At 43.1% G+C, this 19,600-nt stretch overlaps 1 long non-coding RNA gene across 3 annotated transcripts in view; it reads right to left on the bottom strand.

The window, feature by feature from the left end:
• The window catches only part of LOC147344059 (uncharacterized), a 78,668-nt gene extending 70,190 nt beyond the window's left edge, over positions 1-8,478 (bottom strand). The window contains exons 1-2 of one of the 3 annotated variants that reach the window (XR_015155651.1): positions 8,197-8,334; positions 6,722-6,895 (exon numbers count right to left, since the gene is read on the bottom strand). This is a non-coding gene — a long non-coding RNA (uncharacterized LOC147344059). The other 2 variants (XR_015155650.1, XR_015155649.1) reach the window with 2 other exon arrangements.
• Between the last annotated feature and the right edge of the window lie 11,122 nt (positions 8,479-19,600).

The raw sequence follows: 19,600 nt of genomic DNA, 5'->3' as shown, positions 1-19,600 counted from the left end.
TACCTGAGATGCAAGCAGGGGGATGAAGCACACAGAAAGGGTATAAGTAGCTCTGTGATTCTGACTGTGTAAATCACCATGAATAATATCAACAAGAAACACTCCAGCTTCTAAAAATATAGCAAAGCTCTGCTTTAAAATTTCTCTGAATTACCTTCATTCTTTCCTTTCCTTTCAGTTTTATTAAGATATAACTGACATATAGCACTGGATATGTTCAAGATATATAGAATGATGATCTGACATATATATCATGAAATTATTATCACAATAAGTTTAGTGAACATCCATCATCTCACACAGATACAACATTGAAAAAACAGGGGAGAAAAAGGTGTTTCTTGTGATGAGAACTCTTAGGAAATTATATTCACTCAAGAGAAACACAGCTTTCACAGATATTCTTATTTCTCCCAACTTCTTTCCTCAAGCCTCCTTGCCTTTACTTTCTCCACCTTTGGGTACAGTTAAAAGCTAAATTGGCCAGACCTTACTTAAAGACAGAAGGAGTCATCAGGATATCAAATGCCATAAAAAGTTCAGGCAGAACACCTCTGGTGCCCTAAGTAAGAACACTTTTCATGGATTGTGGTTGGCTGGAAGTGAAACTGGGGTAATGAGCAAGGGAGAGGTCAGTAGTGAGTGAGCTCTGACATGCGGTCAGTTCAGCAGAGGATGAGGGGCGCAGAGACAAAGACAGAGGTCAAAGGGGACCTTGGGTGTCTGCAAAGACCTCAAATAAGCCTCCGTTCTAAGCCCAGAGTAAATGAAACTCATTTAACAGAAATTCAAACTTCAGAAATACATGAATTGCTTGTAAGTCCAAAGAATTAGTATCCTTCTCTTTTAAGATTTATTTCTTCAAGGTTTGTTTCAAGCTCATGTGTATTGAATGCTGACTCCACACCAGTCATTGAGTGCTTCACATACATTATTGTGTAATCTTCAAATAACCCTTATGAGGGGATTACCATTTTTATTCGCACAAGGAAACTAGAACTTGGAACAGTTGAGTAATCTGCCAAAGGTCATGGAGCTAGCAGGGAATCAGTCAGTACTTGAACCCAAGTTAGTCTGACTTCAAAGCTCATGCTCTTCTTTTTTTAATTTTTTTTGGCTCCACCGGGTCTTAGTTGCAGCCGGTGGGATCTACCTGCCTGACCAGGGATCGAACACAGGCACCCTGCATTGACCGCACTGAGTCTTAACCACTTGACCACCAGGAAAGTCCCAAAGCTCATGCTCTTAATCACTGCACTTTTTGGCCTCCCTCAGTTCTACTACAGGACCCTATTTACAGGTTTTAATGTGTAGACCACCACATAATAGTGAAGTAATTGTGTGTGTATACACTTCATTTGTATTCCTGGTGGCTCAGACAGTACAGAACCTGCCTGCAAGGCAGGAGACCCCAGTTCAATTCCTGGGTTGGGAAGATCTGCTGGAGAAGGAACAGGCTACCCATTCCAATATTCTTGGTCTCCCTTGGTGGCTCAGAAGGTAAAGAATCCGCCTGCAATGTGGGAGACCCAGGTTCGATCCCTAGGTTGGGAAGATCCCCTGGAGAGGGAACAGCTACCCACTCCGATATTCTTGCCTGGGGAATTCCATGGACAGAGAAGCCTATCCATGGGGTCACAAAGAGTCAGACACAACTGAGCGACTTTCACTTCACTTCATACTAAGTTGCTTCAGTCGTGTCCAACTCTTTGTCACCCTGTGGATCGTAGCCTGCCAGGCTCCTCTGTCCATGGAATTCTTTAGGAAAGAATACTGGAGTGGGTTGCCATTTCCTCCTCCAGAGGATCTTCCCAACCCAGGGACTGAACCTGTGTCTCCTTCATTTCCTGCATTGGCAGGTAGGTTCTTTACCACTAGCGCCACCTAGGAAATCCAGCATACTCAATAAATGTCTGTTGAACATATAGTTCTATGACTTTTTCAATAGCCTGTATATAAACACTTTTCTTGTAGCTCAGCTGGTAAAGAATCTGCCTGCAATATGGAAGACCTGGGTTTGATCCCTGGGTTGGGAAGATAGCCTGGAGAAGGGAAAGGCTACCCACTCCAGTATTCTGGCCTGGAGAATTTCATGGACTGTATAGTCCATGGGGTGGCAAAGGTTTGGACACGACTGAGCAACCTTCACATTCACATTCAAACACTTTCATGCTTTGGGGTAAAGATTGTTTAGAGACACTCAGTTCAGTTCAGTCACTCAGTTGTGTCCGACTCTTTGCGACCCCATGAATCGTAGCACGCCAGGCCTCCCTGTCCATCACCAACTCCCAGAGTTCACTCAGACTCACATCCATCAAGTCAGTGATGTCATTCAGCCATCTCATCCTCTGTCCTCCCCTTCTTCTCCTGCCCCCAACCCTCCCAGCATCAGAGTCTTTTCCAATGAGTCAACTCTTCACATAAGGTGGCCAAAGTACTGGAGTTTCAGCTTTAGCATCACTCCTTCCAAAGAACACCCAGGACCAATCTCCTTTAGAATGGACTGGGTGGATCTCCTTGCAGTCCAAGGGACTCTCAAGAGTCTTCTCCAACACCACAGTTCAAAAGCACCAATTCTTCGGCGTTCAGCTTTCTTCACAGTCCAACTCTCACATCCATACATGACCACAGGAAAAACCATAGCCTTGACTAGATGGACCTTTGTTGGCAAAGTAATGTCTCTGCTTTTGAATATGTAGGCCTATAAGGTAAGGACTGAGAAAACAACTTTTCAAAACATGGTTCAGAAGCACTGATGGAGTCAGGAGAAATGGATTCCACTTACAGTTCTGACATTAGCAACTTCGCTATTTCACTTCTCTAAACATACAAGAGTAATTTGTATCATTTGCCAATTTCCATGATGTAAACACTCCCACCATGGCTGATTTCTAGGAGGCATGCAGTAGCCCATCATTTTCCAGTATTTCCACCACATACATACAATAGACACAAATTACCTCAAAAGTTTCAGTAACGGTAAAACACAGTAAAATAATTAGGGAGTGATTAAGTTTTGAGTGTTTATAACTTTTGTTTTGGGAGTTGGTAATGGACAGGGAAGCCTGGCATACTGCAGTCCATGGGGTTGCAAAGAGTCAGACACGACTGAACTGAACTTTTGTTTACTTAATATATATTTCCTTAACTATAGTTAAGGAAAGTTTGGGGTTCCCTGGTGGCTCAGAAGTAAAAAAAATCACCTGCCAATGCAGGAGATGCAGGTGACGTGGGTTCAATCCCTGGATTGGGAAGATTCCCTGGAGGAGGGCATGGCAAAGTATTCTTGCCTGGAGAATCCCCATAGACAGAGGAGCCTGGCAGGCTACAGTCCATGGGGTTGCAGACACGACTGAGCAACTTAGCACACACAGCATCTCTAGGACAAGGTTGGGCCTCTTCTAGCCTGCAGTGAGGGGCTTCCCTAAAAGGTGGCCTGAGCAGCTGACCCAGTGGGAGCCAGAGGTCCCTACCAAGTTCATGATGCTCTTGGGTGCATGGGGACAGTGAAAAGACTGGGGAGGCATGGAAGACAGCCCTTACTTGACAGTGTTTCCCAGGACTAGCCTAGGGCTTAACTAGGGCTGAGCACTCAACCAAAACTATCCATGGAACTTCCTCCTGCTCCCCTGAGCCATGTCTCTCTATTGAGCAGTTCACCTCATACTTCCAAACCCCTTCCACATCCCCACTCCTGGACTGAACAATCTGTCTTTAGCTGCAAATGCAGTCATGTATATCCTTCAAATGAGTCTGAATTCCAGTTACAGGAAAAGGCTTCACCAGTCAATTCCACCCTGGAATGAGAGGTGAAACATTGTCTGAAGGCATTAGAGCATTGCACAGAACACACGCATGTGAACTCTCCCCTAATCTTGGGCACCATCTATTTGGATGATGTATTTTGACCCTGCCCATGAAAGGTGAGGCTGCTGCTGCAGTGAGGAAACTGCCTACGGTTAAAGGGAAACAGGAAAGAATGGGAATGCCTCTTTGGAGCACCTCACCCACAGTAACAGCTATCATGAAAATGACCCCAAATTTGCCTCTTCTCATTTGGGAAGAAGAATTTCCATTCTCAAGCTTTTGAAAGGGTATCCTTGGGGCTAGTTTTAGATGTAGGGGATTTCTAGCTTCCAGAAAAACTGAAAAGTTTATGAAGGGGCATGAAGGCCCCAAACTGGAAACCACATCACAGGATTTGGTGACTTGGGAGTTTAACAATGGTGTTATTTGATAGTGGAAAAATTAGGAAGGGTCTGAATGTCCATAAAAGGACTGCTAAAATAAATGAGGTGCCTCATGGATAAAATTCTGTTGCCATTAAACATGACGTTGAAGACTATTAATGATGTGAAAGACAACTGATATACAATTAGGTGAAAATTTGCAAAACATGTGCAATAATAGTCTACCCAAATGTGGACAGTGGTGATCTCTGAATGGTAGAATTATCCATTTTCTTCTTCATGATACTCATTCACTTTTAAAAAATAAATTATTCACTTCTTAAAAGTCAGTGAATATGATTGATTTTGTAAAAAAAAAAAAAAAAAAGTGCATCCATACATATTAAAAATCTTTAAGCATACCAGAACATAATTCAGGTAAAAAACAAGGAACCAAAGATCCATTTAAAACCAAACCAAGACTAGTCAGCAACGGTTCAAACCATTCTCTACACTATAGAAACTGAAACTTACAGATTCACAGTCTCTCCATGAAGCCAATGAAGTACATTGAGCTACAAAGATCTCAATGATGACACAATGAACCGTTAGTTATCATTTCCAGAACTCTTCCTTACTCTGTGCCAAGAATCAGGCTAAGCACTGCATCATCTCATTCAATCTTTCAACAACCCTATGAAGCAGATACGACCAATCATGAGTCCCAGTTTTTGGGTGAGAAAACTGAAACTTGAAGATGTAAAGGGATTTGCCTAAGGACACACAGCTAACAAGCAGATGACCCTGACCTCTGTCTCTGCACAGACGCAAATCCTTTCATTTGATTTTTTTCAGGTGCCACACCCTATGGATGTTGCCAACAATGTCTCTTTGGCCGTATTAGGCCAGGGTCCTCACTTAACTACCAAAACCAAGATCTTTTTTTTCTATTTTAATTATCAGAAGATAAAAAATGTTAAAAGCACAAAGAATCTTGTGTACTTTCTTCAAACAGTTACTGGAGGAAAAAAGCTAGCCCAGGTCCATAGTTCTGTGCAACAGAACCAATGCCAACAAGCTTCAAAAGAAAAGATTGAGTTTCACCAACCAGCTGGTTACCTGTAGACAAGCCAGTCGGCTAACTGACTTAACAGGATTTGTTTTAGTTTGTTATAACTGATTGCTCAACTTAAGTTCCCCTCTTCTACTCTATTCTTGTCCCCGCCCTCCCAATCAAAGAGGAGGAAAATCAAGGTGGGTATATAACCCATATACTCTGCACAACAGGGCAGGGAGTCTAGGCTAACAACCTGTATTTCTCTACATTTGAAACAACCTTTTAATGTTGGCTTTGTTTTTTGTGAGTTTTTCGCCCCCTGAACTGATGATACTGTGTCGCACTGAATTAAGTGAAGTCTGTTTGAATATTTTGAAAGACACAGCAACATAGAAATACACTGGCCTTTATAATTGACTCACCTTATTGTACAGTAGAAACCAACACAACACTGGAAAGCAGTTATCCTCCAATTAAAAAAAAATAATAATAATGGCAACAAAAAAAAAAAAAAGAAAGAAATACACTGGCCTGTCTAAACCTGGGGTTTCCAAACTCCCCTCCCCAACACCTGGACAGAAGTACTGCAATCCTGACCTCTAGATCTGAAGGTATTAACCAGCAAGACTCACACCCGCTATAGTTGAGACAACTCCTGAAACCACCTCAGCACAGACTGCCTGAGCAACATGGCAGGGAGGTCTATTTAGAAACAGCGTAAACAAGCCAAAGGTATGAGGAAACTGGTGCCTTCCCCAGGCAGGCCTCCTCACACTAATCGTGGAAGGGTGTGTTTCAGAAGTCCAGCTTAAAGGAGTGAGAAAATCCGAGGCTTCTTTCCATAATTCTCATTCGCTGCTAAAGCCGTGGGGCCAGGATGTGTGTTTAAAGCCTCCTTAATTCAAAGACCTGTTATCTTTACTTGACCTTATTTCCTGTCATTGGCGAGAATCAAGCTGCTCCCATTCCCCCTAAATAGCCATATAGTATAACTCTTGCTGGGAGCAACTGCTGTGTGTACCTTCCTTTGTGGCAGGCCGCAATCTTGGGAAGTAATATGTCTGTTTTGAAAAGAGTCATTTACAGCCTGCTGTTTGACCTAAGGGATCCAGGAGCCCACCCTCTTCTGGCCTCACACACTGTATTTCCTTCCTGAGTTTTTCTCAGGTTTAATGCAGCACAGGTGGTGATGTGTTTCCAAACCAGGTGTCAGAAGCTAAAGCCATTCGCTAAAATTATTTGGCTCGGATTTTCCTTTTTGGTTCGGAATTTAACACTGCGAACTGCAGGGTCTTGGTGATGGCTCAACTTGATTTTTTAAATACATTTTTGACTGTCCTTTATGCAGTTTTTCCTCCCTGCAGTTTAACAATTCCCAGAGATGCTATAAAATCCTCAGAGTTTCCTTATGGACACTTCTCAGTGTAGTGGCCATGCGGCACACACAGACTGACAGCTCCCCCACTGACTGGATGAGGGCTGGGGATGCAAATACCTGATCAGGTCACAGAAGGGCTGACCACAGAGAAGGAGCACCTGGGCAGGTGTGTGGCTAGAGCTAGAGCTAGAGCAGGTCACCCTTCCTGTCATTGTCCAGTGGTCCTCCTGTACCAGGGAGCATCCAGAGTTCAAGGGGGCCAAGCCAGGGACTGCACAGGTTTCTATAGGCCTGCTCATAATAGAAGTTAGAAAAATAGTCACATTTCTGGAGCATGCACCTGTTCCATCATTGCACTTGATAAACAATGTTTTGCTTTATCCTCACAATACATTTCTGTGTAAGTGTTATTGTTAGTTTCTGTTAAAAGATAAGGAAATAGACTCAGACTCAGGTTAATTTATCCAGTCATACAGCCAATGAGTGGTAGAGATGGGTTTAAACACAGTTGATTCCAACCTCACAGTCTTTAACCACTGACTATGTCATACCAGGAGAAGACATGGCAGCCCACACCAGTATTCATGCCTGGAGAATCCCACGGTCAGAGGAGCCTGGCAGGCTACAGTCCATGGGGTCGCACAGAGTCGGACACGACTGAGCGACTTAGCACATGCCGTACCGTCCTGGGGTGTTTTATGTCTGTGCACCCAAGTATTCAATACAGGATATCTGAACATGGTAAAGATGGAAAGTTGTTGCTGCTGGTCATTGACAAGACACCACGAATGACTCAGCCCAATTTCATCAGAGGTCCTATCAGTTTGAAAGTGAAAGTGTTAGTCGTTCAGTCTTGTCCAACTCTTTGTGATCCCATAGACTATAGCTCACTAGGCTCCTCTGTCCATGGGATTCTCCAGACAAGAATACTGGAGTGGGTAGCCATTCCTTTCTCCAGGGTATCTTCCCGACCCAGGGATCGAACCCAGGTCTCCCGCATCCCAGGCAGGTTCTTTACCATATGAGCCACCAGTAGAATACTAAACCCTATTCCATCGAGACAATCCTACTCTAGACAAGTTCCTGGTGGCTGATAATGACTTTTTGGTGGAAAATACTGGAATGGGTTCTACAGCCGGTTCTCTCATTTCATCACCTTGGTGAAGTCATGTAGCTTCTCCAAGGGGTACAGCTAGTGTGACTATCTGTTTGAGTTGCCTAGAACAGTATTGTCTACATCTATGGCTCTACTGTAACTATGAATGGGGTCCCCTGTTACTCTCTATAAAGTATTCCAGTCTGGATCATAAGTTATACGGTCACTTCAGTGTTCCTCTCATAGGGATATTTCCTTTGAGTAGCAGCACCTTGATGTTTGAGGAATTCAAACTGTGGGTTAAATTCTTTTCACCTGCCTTCATTAATCAAGGTTGAAGACTCGCATGCCAAGCAGTAGATAGCCTTGGAGGTTCTGCCCTAGTTGTTTTCCAGGAACTTGGGGTCAGCCTGGCTAGTTTGAGCTAAGCCGGTTAGGACTGGATGCGCCCACAGACCCCTCCCCCCAACTGGGTATGCATGAGAGTCCAACCCACCTTTCAACATCAAAGAACGGAAAACTCCATCCTCAGAAGGCGTGAAGGCCTGCAGCCTAGTTATGTCTGCTAAGAAGGCCAATTACCGCATCTTTTCTCCACACTCCCCGTGCTTTAGACCACCCTGCTTCTTTATTCTTTACCTTACAGATATTCCAGCCCTTTGCTTTCAGGGAGCAGTATCTGAGATTTGGTCTCCCGCCTTCTTGCTTGGCTGCCTTGCAAATAACTGCTCTTCCTGCTGCAAATACCAGCATTTTGGCCTGGCTTGCAGCATAAGGGGTAGTACAATCCTCCTGCCCTAAGTGAGTTCGATAACCCAAGCTGGCCAATTAGCGGTCTGCATCCCCTGGCCATGGCAATGGTCAATGCTGAGCAAGTGGCCCATACCCGGCCAATGAGGGTGGGCATGAAGGATTTCCATAGAAACTAACAAGGGGGCGTGGTCTCTTTCCAGGGAGATTGTTGGGTTCCTAGACTATCAGCTGAGAGGCGTTGGCAGCCTCATCATGAGGAACACCTGCCACAAAAGGAAACCGTGCAGACTATAGAAGAGCTAAGAAGCCCATATCCTGATGATATGGGCTTAAACCCCTGCCCTGAAGCCAGATCCATGTGAGGACTTTCTATCTAGTTAAATGCAACAATGATTTTCCTGTTACGCATAAGCTAGCTTGACTTGGGTTCTGTCCCTTGCAACTGAAGATGGGCTCCCTGAGGAGAGGTAGGATTAGAGCATTTCCGCTCTGGCATGTCATGTTCGCCCACATGCACATGCGTGCACACACACACACACACACACAATAAATATGGGTGCATAGAGCTCCAAGCCCACTGAGAAAACCGAGGCATTACTCATCCGGGCCTTTCCAGATTTGGTATTCACTTAATATTTTAAGTATTAATATAGTTAATATTTTAAGTATTAATATACTTAATATTTTAAGTATTACCAGTTTGGTAATACTTAGATGAACATCTAACCTTACCTAACCCAGTGGTTTTCTGACTTCTCCATGGAGACCTAAGTTCTAAGGACATGTCAGTGACCATCCTAGGGGATGGAGGGGAATAAGATAAAAAAAGGATAAAGAGTGAGATGGGACCAGGCTCAACAGCCACCGTCTGTTTCATTCAGCTCAGCTCCACTATTACCTTTCATATATCAGGGATTGGCTTGAGAGCTCATGTAGGGGAGAAAAAGAATTCAACAGTCTCTTGGTCCAAACCCATCATTTTGAATGATGAAGACTCTAGAATCCAGACCTAGTACACTCCTCACCAACTCCTCCTCCCTCCCCCCCGACACCCCTATCACCACCACATGGTCACACAGAGTTGATATAATAGAGACGACTTGAACTCTGTCTGGTTCTCTGACGTCTCAGTGGCCTCTTTAGTATAATACAGAACCTTTTATTTCACACTACTATGTAAACCAAATAGAGTTATAGCATAAGCAACATATATTTATATATTATATAAGTATAATAGAAATAAAGTATCAGGCTAGTTTGCTTGCTTAGTGTCTGTATCCCTGGCTAGACCCTAAGCCCCATGTAAGAGGAAACTAGGTGGATGGAAACCTAGCACCTTAAATACAGCAGGAGTTCCAGAAAATTTTGTAGAAAAAGAAAAGAAAAACTACCAGTTTACAGATGTTCAACACCACAGGGACGAAATCATCAAAATCCAGGTTGCAGAGAGTTCTGCAGGACAAGTATCAGTTTCTTCAACAAATAAATCTCAAGGGGAAAAATGGAGAAGAAATCTACAGATGAAGAGAGCTCTGAGGAATATATGAAACAGATGTGATGTGCAGATCTGATTCAACTAGCCAAATGTTAAATTTATGGGATAATCAGGAAAATTTCACAGACCATGTGAATGTTGGTTAATATTATTTCTTTTATTTAGGTGCAACATTGATACTGAGGTTGTGTTTGGCCAAGAGTCCCTATCTTTTAGAACTATACATGGAAATATCTACAGTGAAGATGATACAATGGCTGGAATTTTGTGCAAATAATCTGAGGGTAGGGGTGGAGGTTGGGGTAGAGATAAAGGAAGACTGGCCTCAAGTTGGTTATTGCAAAAACTGGGAAAAGCCTATGTGAGGGGTGGGGGTGGGTTCTTGGTACTATGTTGCTATTTTTGGGTATATCTGATGTTTTCTACAATAAAAATTTAGCAGAAAAGATGAGAGGGAAAGAAAGAAAGGAAAAGAAGGAAGATCCAAGTCTTTTCAGTCAATTTTGGATTCAAATCTTGGCTCGTCCACTTACCAGTGTGAGACTTAAGAAACTGCTTGTCATCAGTTTCCTTAACTGTGATGGAACGAAAAGTAGTGCCTGTCTCCTAGCATGGGTTTTAAGAATCAGATGAAACCATATATGTAAAGTGTGTCTAATAAATTGAATATAATAAACAGTAACAGCTACTAAGACCAAATACAAAGCATGCTGCCCTTGTTATCCAGGTATAATTGGTGTTTATAAAACCAATTATAAAAATGGCACTTTGGGAATTCCCTGGTGGTCCAGTGCTCAGGATTCTGCAGTCTCACTGCTGAGAGCTGGGGTTCTCAAGCCACATGCTGTTGCCACAAAACTAATTAATAAAAATTACAGTTTAAAAACAGTAATAACTGAAGTTACAGAATATTTACTTACTATGTATTTGTGGCTCAGCTGGTAAAGAATCTGTTTGCAATGAGGGAGACCAGGGTTTGAGCCCTGGGTTGGAAAGATCCCTGTAGAAGGGAAATCTTCCACTTCAGTATTCTGGCCTGGAGAATTCCATGGACTCTCCATGGGGTCACAAAGAGTTGGACACGACCGAGTGACTTTCACTTTCTTTCTTTCACTTTTTAGATGTTTTACATGTAAAAATTCATTTAATCCTCACTTAAAGTGAATCCTCTCTAAACAAGATTAAAAGGTTTGCAGTGAATAGTGACATAATAGTGGCGAAAATGGATGGAAATTTGTTTAAAAAATGAAACTAAGCAAAATTAAGTTTATTTTATCTTATGTTAAACCACATATGAAAAATAATAATAAATGCACTCTAATACTTAGAACAAACAACAGATGAATATTCTTAGGGTTTCTCTTGGTGAAGTTTTTCTGATATTACATGATAGCACAACAGTATTATTCTTCTCATTTTATTTTTAGCATGATCATAAAAACAGTAATTCTCACCAAAATATTAGAGGACTTCACCCATTTTATGAAGGCTTTCTTAATATTTCATATTCAAGTGATTCTCTTTGGACGCATCCTGTTGATTTTCTCTTCTTCCGTTAAGTGGACTAGTTCTGCCAGACCCTCATTTATTAACAGCTTTGTCTGAAACCATAGGAATCCTCCAACATCACCCATCAGAATGCTTCCTGAAATCCTGCATCTTTTTAGATATTTTGTAAATGCTGTTAGCTTGGATATATGCTGACATTAGGTAGGGTGAAGCTATTCAAAGGGGCATTGATTTATTAGGGAATTCTTCTCTGTGCTACCTGCCAATTGTTAAGACTGGAATATTGGATCTCAGATGATCCTGTGTAAAGTAAAAGCTTCCTGTAAGTCATATTTAACCTCAGACTCCCGAAAAGCATTATTAGAATTGACATTTGGGTATTTTAGCCTAAAAATGGTTTGGGGCCTAATTATGGATAATTCCCCCAAATCTCCATTTCTCTTTAATTTTATCAATGTAGATTAAACTACCTCCTCTTAAATCCATTCAGATGGACAAAGTTAGGAAGCGCAGCAAGGTTCACCAAAAGCAAGATTAAAAAGTTAAAGATGAGGGGATTCCCTGGTGGTTCAGTGGTAAAGAATCCCCCTGCCGATGCAGGAGCCTCAGGTTCGGTCTCTGATCCGGGAAGATCCCACATACCTCAGAGCAACTAAGCTCAGGCACCACAACTACTTAGCCTGTGCTCTAGAGCCTGGGAGCCACAATCACTGAGCCTGTGCACCACATCTCCTGAAGCCCTCACACCCTGTATATGCTCCTCAACAAGGGAAGCCACCGCAGTGAGAAGCCTGTGAACTGCAACAAGAGAAAAGTCTGCACAGCAATGAAGACCCGGCACATTCAAAAATAAACACATAAAATTATTAAAAGAAAAAAATTTTAAGGTAACGATGAACCTTGACCTTTGCATGACTCAGTGTTAAACAGAATTCAAACTCCTGCTGCTTAACCAGAGAATGCCTTTCAATTCAATTCATGCAGATAAATATTTCAGCTCTAATATACAAAGTAAAATGGGAAATGACACCACAGGGAGTGAAGTATTGCTATATTTCACCCTTGCCACCAAAAGTAAACACAATCTTCATTGATCATTTCAATGTCACAATGTAAAAAATCTCAGTGATCAGAGGAAAGCACATAAATATAACATGAGAGATTTTACTTCCTGAACCATATAAAACCTTGCAAAGATACACCATTTACAGCCAACTGAATTTATATTCATAAGTGTGACAATCTACCTCTACCAATGTTGACCAAGCTGGCCGAGTACGTGGGAATCACATTTGGAGCACGTCAAAAATAGATTTTCGGGCTCTTTTCACAGACATTCTAATCAGTAGTTCTAGGAATAGAGCCCAGGAATTGATATATTTTAACAAATATCTCAGGAATCCTTAAGTTCACATAAGATCAAAAAAGACGGACTTAATCAAGTTGGGACATTAAGAGTGAGGATGGTTAAACAATAAACACAGTGCCTCCAGCTGGTCTTGGAAATCAACATGGAAAGTAAGTCGAAACAGGCTTTGGCAGCAGGCAGATTCAGAGTTGGATCTTGGCTTTGCATCCTCCTAGCGCTAAGCCCAGGGACAGGAGAGCCTGGTGGGCTGCCGTCCATGGGGTCGCACAGAGTTGGACACGACTAAAGCGACTTAGCAGCAGCAGCAGTGCTAAGCCAGAGAAGGCAATGGCACCCCACTCCAGTACTCTTGCCTGGAAAATCCCATGGGCGGAGGAGCCTGGTAGGCTGCAGTCCATGGGGTCGCACAGAGTCAGACACAACTGAAGCGACTTAGCAGCAGCAGCAGCAGTGCTAAGCCCTTGAAGAGGTAACTAACATTTTGTTAGCTTCTTTTTCCTTGTGTGTGAAATGGGTATAACAACAACCCAGAAGAGAATGAAATAAGGCAAGTACATGAGAGAACTCAGCATGCTATTTGAAGTGTGCCATAACCATCTTTTTTTTTTTTTGGTATTGGGGTATAGTTGCTTTACAATGCTGAGTTAGTTTCTGCTGTACAATGAAGTGAATCAGCTATATGTATATATGTATATCCCGGCCCTCATGAGCCTCCCTCCCACCTCCCCTCATCTGACCATCCAGGTCATCAGAGTACCGTACTGAGTTCCCTGTGCTACACAGGAGCTTCCCACTAGCTATCTGTTTTACACATAGCAGAAGGCAATGGCACCCACTCCAGTACTCTTGCCTGGAAACTCCCATGGATGGAGGAGCCTGGAAGGCTACAGTCCATGGGGTCACACAGAGTCGGACACGACTGAAGCGACTGAGCAGCAGTGCACATACATCAGTCCCAATCTCCCAGTTCATTCCACACATACCCTCTGTGTCCACACATCCATTTCCTACCTCTGTGTCTCTATTACTGCCCTGAAAATGGGTTCATCTATACCATTGTTCTAGATTCCACAAACATGCACTAATATATGGTATTTGTTTTTCTCTTTCTGACTTTCTTCACTCTGTGTGACACTCTCTAGGTCAATCCACATCTCTACAAATGACCTGATTTCTATTAAATCACTTCACCTTGTGTTTTGCTGGGAAATGGGCCCCATGATGATGAATACAGGCCAAATACAAGCTATGAGTGCTATTCTTTATATCAGCCAGACCCACGTTGCCATTAGCCTTCTCTGCCAGGCCCCAAACTGCTGTTTCCCATCACTCCCCACCCCACAGTCACAGAGACGTCTTCAGATAAAATTAGACAAAACCAAGCTGTATTGTGTCGATGCTGCCACCTGTCGACAGGTATGAAGAATTGGTTCTCTCTTAGTTCCCTCAAGGGGCTCATACTCACGCTGCACTTTCCCTTTTTTTCTCTCATTGTTTCTCCTTCTATCAATAGCCACTGGCATTGTCTCTCACATGAAGCTTCTCTTTTCTTTCCCTTCATTTGTTCAGAAACCTCTGAAAACACTTCCTCTTACCTGCCCCCAACACTCTCCATCTGTGTTCAATTTGGGTGCCAAAAACCAACCTCAAAAGGAGCTGATGAGCATAAGGGGAGCTGTAGGGGCAATTCTATCTGGAGCACAGAACAGAAAAGCCATCTGTTCAAAAGTGAAATTGGAATAAAAAGCATTGCTATCAACCTAGGAAGTCCTTGTAGGTGCACAGAAGTTCTCTTCGGAATCAATCCAGAAACGTGTGCCTCTTTCTTAACCTTTAAGAAAAACTCTCAAATACCAGCACTCATGATTGGTCAAAAGCAATTTCTCTTTTAATCTTTCTATTTCTGCTCCTGAAGGAAAGAAACCCTGGTCCAGGTCACAGGGGTGGCCCTTGTGAGAGGTAGTGCTGGAATCATTGAGGTCCACATAGGCGAAGGTAGCAATCTTTCTCCTACTCCAAACTGCCTCTTGGCATCCCAATCTGGTGTTGCTTTCCAGAGTGGAGAGGACCCTGCAGTTACTGGCCTTCTGCTCATACCCAAGCTAGATTTCTCCTCTCTTTTGTCTTCGTCCTTTCCTCTCTAATTCGTTGTTTTTCCCACTACTCAACTTTGTTATTTAGTCGCTAAGTTGTGTCTGACTCTTTGCGACCCCATGGACTGCAGCATGCCAGGCTTCCCTGTCCTTCACTATCTTCTGAAGTTTGCTCAAATTCTTGTCCATTGACTCGGTGATGCCATCCAACCATCTTATCCTCTGTTCTCCCCCTTTTCCTCCTGCCTTTAATCTTTCCCAGCATAAGTGAGTTGGCCCTTCACATCCGGTGACAAAGAATTGGAGCTTCAGCATCAGCCCTTGTAATGAATACTCAGGACTGATTCCCTTTGGGATTGACTGATTTGATCTCTTTGCAGTCCATGGGACTCTCAAGAGTCTTCTCCAGAACCACAGCTCAAAATTCTTCAGCGCTTTCTTTATGGTCCAATTCTCACATCCATACATGACTACTAGAAAGACCATAGCTTTGACTAGATGGACCTTTGTTGGCAAAGTGATGTCTCTGCTGTTTAAAACGCTGTCTAGGTTTGTCATAGCTTTTCTTCCAAGGAGCAAGCATCTTTTAATTTCATGGCTTCAGTCACCATCCACAGTGATTTTGAAACCCAAGAAAATAAAGTCTGTCACTATTTCCATTTTTTCCCCAACTTAGCACCATCAGATCTGGATTCAAATTCTGGCAGTACCACTTACTAGACGTGTGACACGGAGGACACTGTCCTTCTGGGCCTCAGTGTTCCTATCTTCAAAACGGGAGTAGTGGCAATACCAAAGTTAAAAGGTCACTCTGAGGGCAATGCATTCATAAGTTCAGAAGACAGCAGAGTGTGTGTCACATAAACAGCGGGGCTGATGTGGAGCAAGCACTAGACAACGGTCAGCTCTTGCTTTCAGCTCCTCTTTCACCTGCGCTAGCATGGGCTTGCCCGCAAACCAGGGGGATATTCCTTGGAGCCTCAGGTACCAGACTCACTCTCACTAGTGCCAGAGAATGCACTGAAGTAGCAGCAGAGAAGGGATGGAAAAGGCTTTGTGGGGTTAAGGAGCCTGCAGGACTTTTCCTGAGGGAGATTCACTCTTTCTCTTGCTTATTTTCCAAGCCTCAATAGCTCCTTCACGTCAGAAACTAGCAGAAGCATTTTAACCTTTGAATACATGTTTATTTTTCACCTAATGTAAAGGAATAACAGACTGGTCCCAAATTGGGAAAGGAGTATGTCAAGGCTGTATGTTGTCACCCTGCTTATTTAACTTATGTGCAGAGTACAGCATGAGAAATGCTGGACTGGATGAAGCACAAGCTGGAATCAAGATTGCCGGGAGAAATATCAATAACCTCAGATATGCAGATGACACCACCCTAATGGCAGAAAGCGAAGAAATATACATCCTCTTGATGAAAGTGGAAGAGGAGAGTGAAAAAGTTGGCTTAAAATTCAACATTCAGAAAACTAAGATCATGGCATCTGGTCCCATCACTTCATGGCAAATAGATGGGGAAACAATGGAGACAGTGAGAGACTTTTTGGGCTCCAAAATCACTGCAGATGGTGACTGCAGCCATGAAATTAAAAGACGCTTGCTCCTTGGAAGAAGTTATGACCAACCTAGACAGCATATTAAAAAGCAGAGACATTACTTTGCCAACAAAGGTCGTCTAGTCAAAGCTTTGGTTTTACCAGTAGTCATGTATGGATGTGAGAGTTGGACTATAAAGAAAGCTGAGCTCTGAAAAATTGATGCTTTTGAACTGTGGTGTTGAAGAAGACTCTTGAAAGTGTCTTTGACTGCAAGGAGATCCAACCAGTCCATCCTAAAGGAGATCAGTCCTGAATATTCATCGGAAGGACTGATGCTGAAGCTGAAACTCCAATCCTTTGTCCACCTGATGCGAAGAACTGACTCATTTGAAAAGACCTGAGGCTGGGAAAGACTGAAGTCAGGAGGAGAAGGGGACAACAGAGGATGAGATGGTTGGATGGCATCACTGACTCAATGGACATGAGTTAAAGTAGCTCCAGGAGTTGGTGATGGACAGGGAAGCCTCGTGTGCTGCAGTCCGTGGAGTCGCAAAGAGTCGGACAAGACTGAGTGACTGAACTGAACTGAATGTAAAGGTACATTTTTAAATGTCCTTCTCCTGATTATCAATGAGACATGGTTATTGAGGATTGCTTGGAAAAACACAGAAAATTTCAAAGAAAATCAAATCCCCCCCCCAATCCCCTCCAGCCAGAGATAACCACTAATAACGTCTGCCATCTTTTCCTTGTGCATACATCTCGATGTTTGTTAAACATAGAATCCTACCATTGTTGAATGTTTTTGTCATATTTTTATGTTCTGTTTTCATCACTTATACAGTGAACATCTTTCAGGATTAGATATTCATCAAAAATGACTGCCATAATGTCATGAAAATATACAATTGTTTACACATTTTCATAGTTTCCTATTTTACATAATTTAGACTACCCTGAAAAATACATAGTTATCAATCTTTTGTCCTCAATTCTGAATGTATTTATGGGATTAATTTCTGGATGGGAATGCAATGCCCTTCTTAAGACTCTTGGTAGATATTGCAAAATCTCTGCAGAAAGGTTGAACTGCTTTACAATTCCACCAGCAAAGTCAGAGGGACCTAAAAGGTCCACTTTTAGCCTTGGGGTCCTGATGAAATAGCCCCTTTGATATCTGAGTAAGAGTTGTAAGGACTACTCTACCAGCATTCAAGAGGGCGCCATCTTGCTTCCTGCTGCGTACTTTCTTCAAGAGAACCTGAAGTGTATTAAAGAGACATCATGCTTCAAACAACTCCTATGGCCTGAAATCACCCTTAATTTCTTCACCGTCCTTCTAGCGAGACCCCAAAGGCGTCTGAACTACAATTGGCTTGCATGCCTCACGTGCAACCCACCACAACCACGTTCCTGTGTGACTTCCTAACTCTAATTGCAAGTAGTAACTTTCTGTCCACTTGCTTCCCACGTGTAAGGTAAGCTCCATGAGGGGCCATCTGGCTTCTCTATCCCTGTAAGCCCAGCCCCTGCCTTTGTCCAGCACAGAGCAAGTGCTCAGTAAATATTACTGAATGAATGATTCATCTTTGTCCTTCCCATGCCATACCTCTCAAGTTTACAATAGATGGTTTGAGGTCCATAAAATGGATGTGAATTTTTAATATTAATATACAACTATAGCCAGTTTTTATATCACCAAGAAGCATGGAGTTTCTTGACTGGCAGTCCATTTTGTCAGCAAAATCCACCGTCATCCACAAGCTGCTCAGTTTAGAAAGTCACTTCAAATAAGTTCATTTGTATCCTTTCCTTTGAGAGTCCACATGTAAGGGAGGTCATACAATATTTCTTCTCTGTGTGACATACTTCACTCAGTGTAACACTCTCTAGCTTCATCCATGTTGCTGCCAATGGCATTATTTCCTTCTTTGTAATGACTAATATTCCACTATATATATGTACTACACAGAAAGAGACTCACAGACTTAGAAAACAAACTTATGGTTGCCAGGGGGGAGGGATAGTTAGGGAGTTTGGGATAGTCATGTACACACTGCTATATTCAAAATGGATAACCAGTAAGGACCTACTGTTATAGCACAGGAAACTCTGCTCAATGTTACGTGGCAACTTGGACGGGAGAGGGCTTGGGGGAGAATGGATACATGTATACACATGGCTGAGTCCCTTTGCTGTTCATCTGAAACTGTCACAACTTTGTTAATCAGCTATACCCCAATACAAAATAAAAAGTGGAAAAAAAAAAAGGAAAGTCCCTGAAGGTGGTACCACCAGCACCAGGCAAGAGCTTGACTGCTGCTCCACTGGAGCCTATCACGGGGTTGGAGTTCAGTGCTCGTTTAGAGCTCTCCTATCATCCTAGGGGCACCTAGAGATCTAGACAGGTACTTTAGCCTTTCCAATTTGGACTGGCTGAGCTCTTCCCAACTCCATGAAGCTGGTGCAAACTATTGAGAGAATGTACTGTCACTCAAAGTCTGAAATGCCCAGACTTTATAGTGTCTTTATAGTGTACAGAGAGTGTAGGAACTGAACTCCTTTGTTTGAATCCCAGCCCTCTCACTTACTCATTGTATGACTCTGGATAAGTTACCTAACCTTTCTGTGCCTCAGTTTCCGCATCTGTAAAAGAGGAATACTAATGGCTGCTGCTGCTGCTAAGTCGCGTCAGTCGTGTCCGACTCTGTGCGACCCCATAGACGGCAGCCCACCAGGCTCCCCCGTCCCCGGGATTCTCCAGGCAAGAACACTGGAGTGGGTTGCCATTTCCTTCTCCAATGCATGAAAGTGAAAAGCGAAAGTGAAGTCGCTCAGTTGTGTCCGACTCCTAGCAACCCCGTGGACTGCAGCCCACCAGGCCCCTCCATCCATGGGATTTTCCAGGCAAGAGTACTGGAGTGGGGTGCCATCGCCTTCTCTGATACTCATGGTGTCCTCCTCATATTGTTTTCAGGAGAATTAATGAGCATAAAGCACCCAGAATTGTGCCTTGCACACAGTAAGGACCAGGGGATATTAGCATCTCTACTGCTGCTGTCCCATGGCCACCAGCTGTTCCTGATGACATCACCTCCAACTCTTCCTTCCCCAGCTTGACTCTCAGCCCCTACCCG

The sequence above is a fragment of the Bos grunniens genome, chromosome 26 (assembly GCF_055505025.1).
Source record: "Bos grunniens cultivar Pamir isolate PY7600 chromosome 26, Bosgru_T2T1.0, whole genome shotgun sequence".
In the NCBI taxonomy this organism is placed as follows: Eukaryota; Metazoa; Chordata; class Mammalia; order Artiodactyla; family Bovidae; genus Bos; species Bos grunniens.
This window is presented reverse-complemented; position numbering and strand designations above follow the sequence as displayed.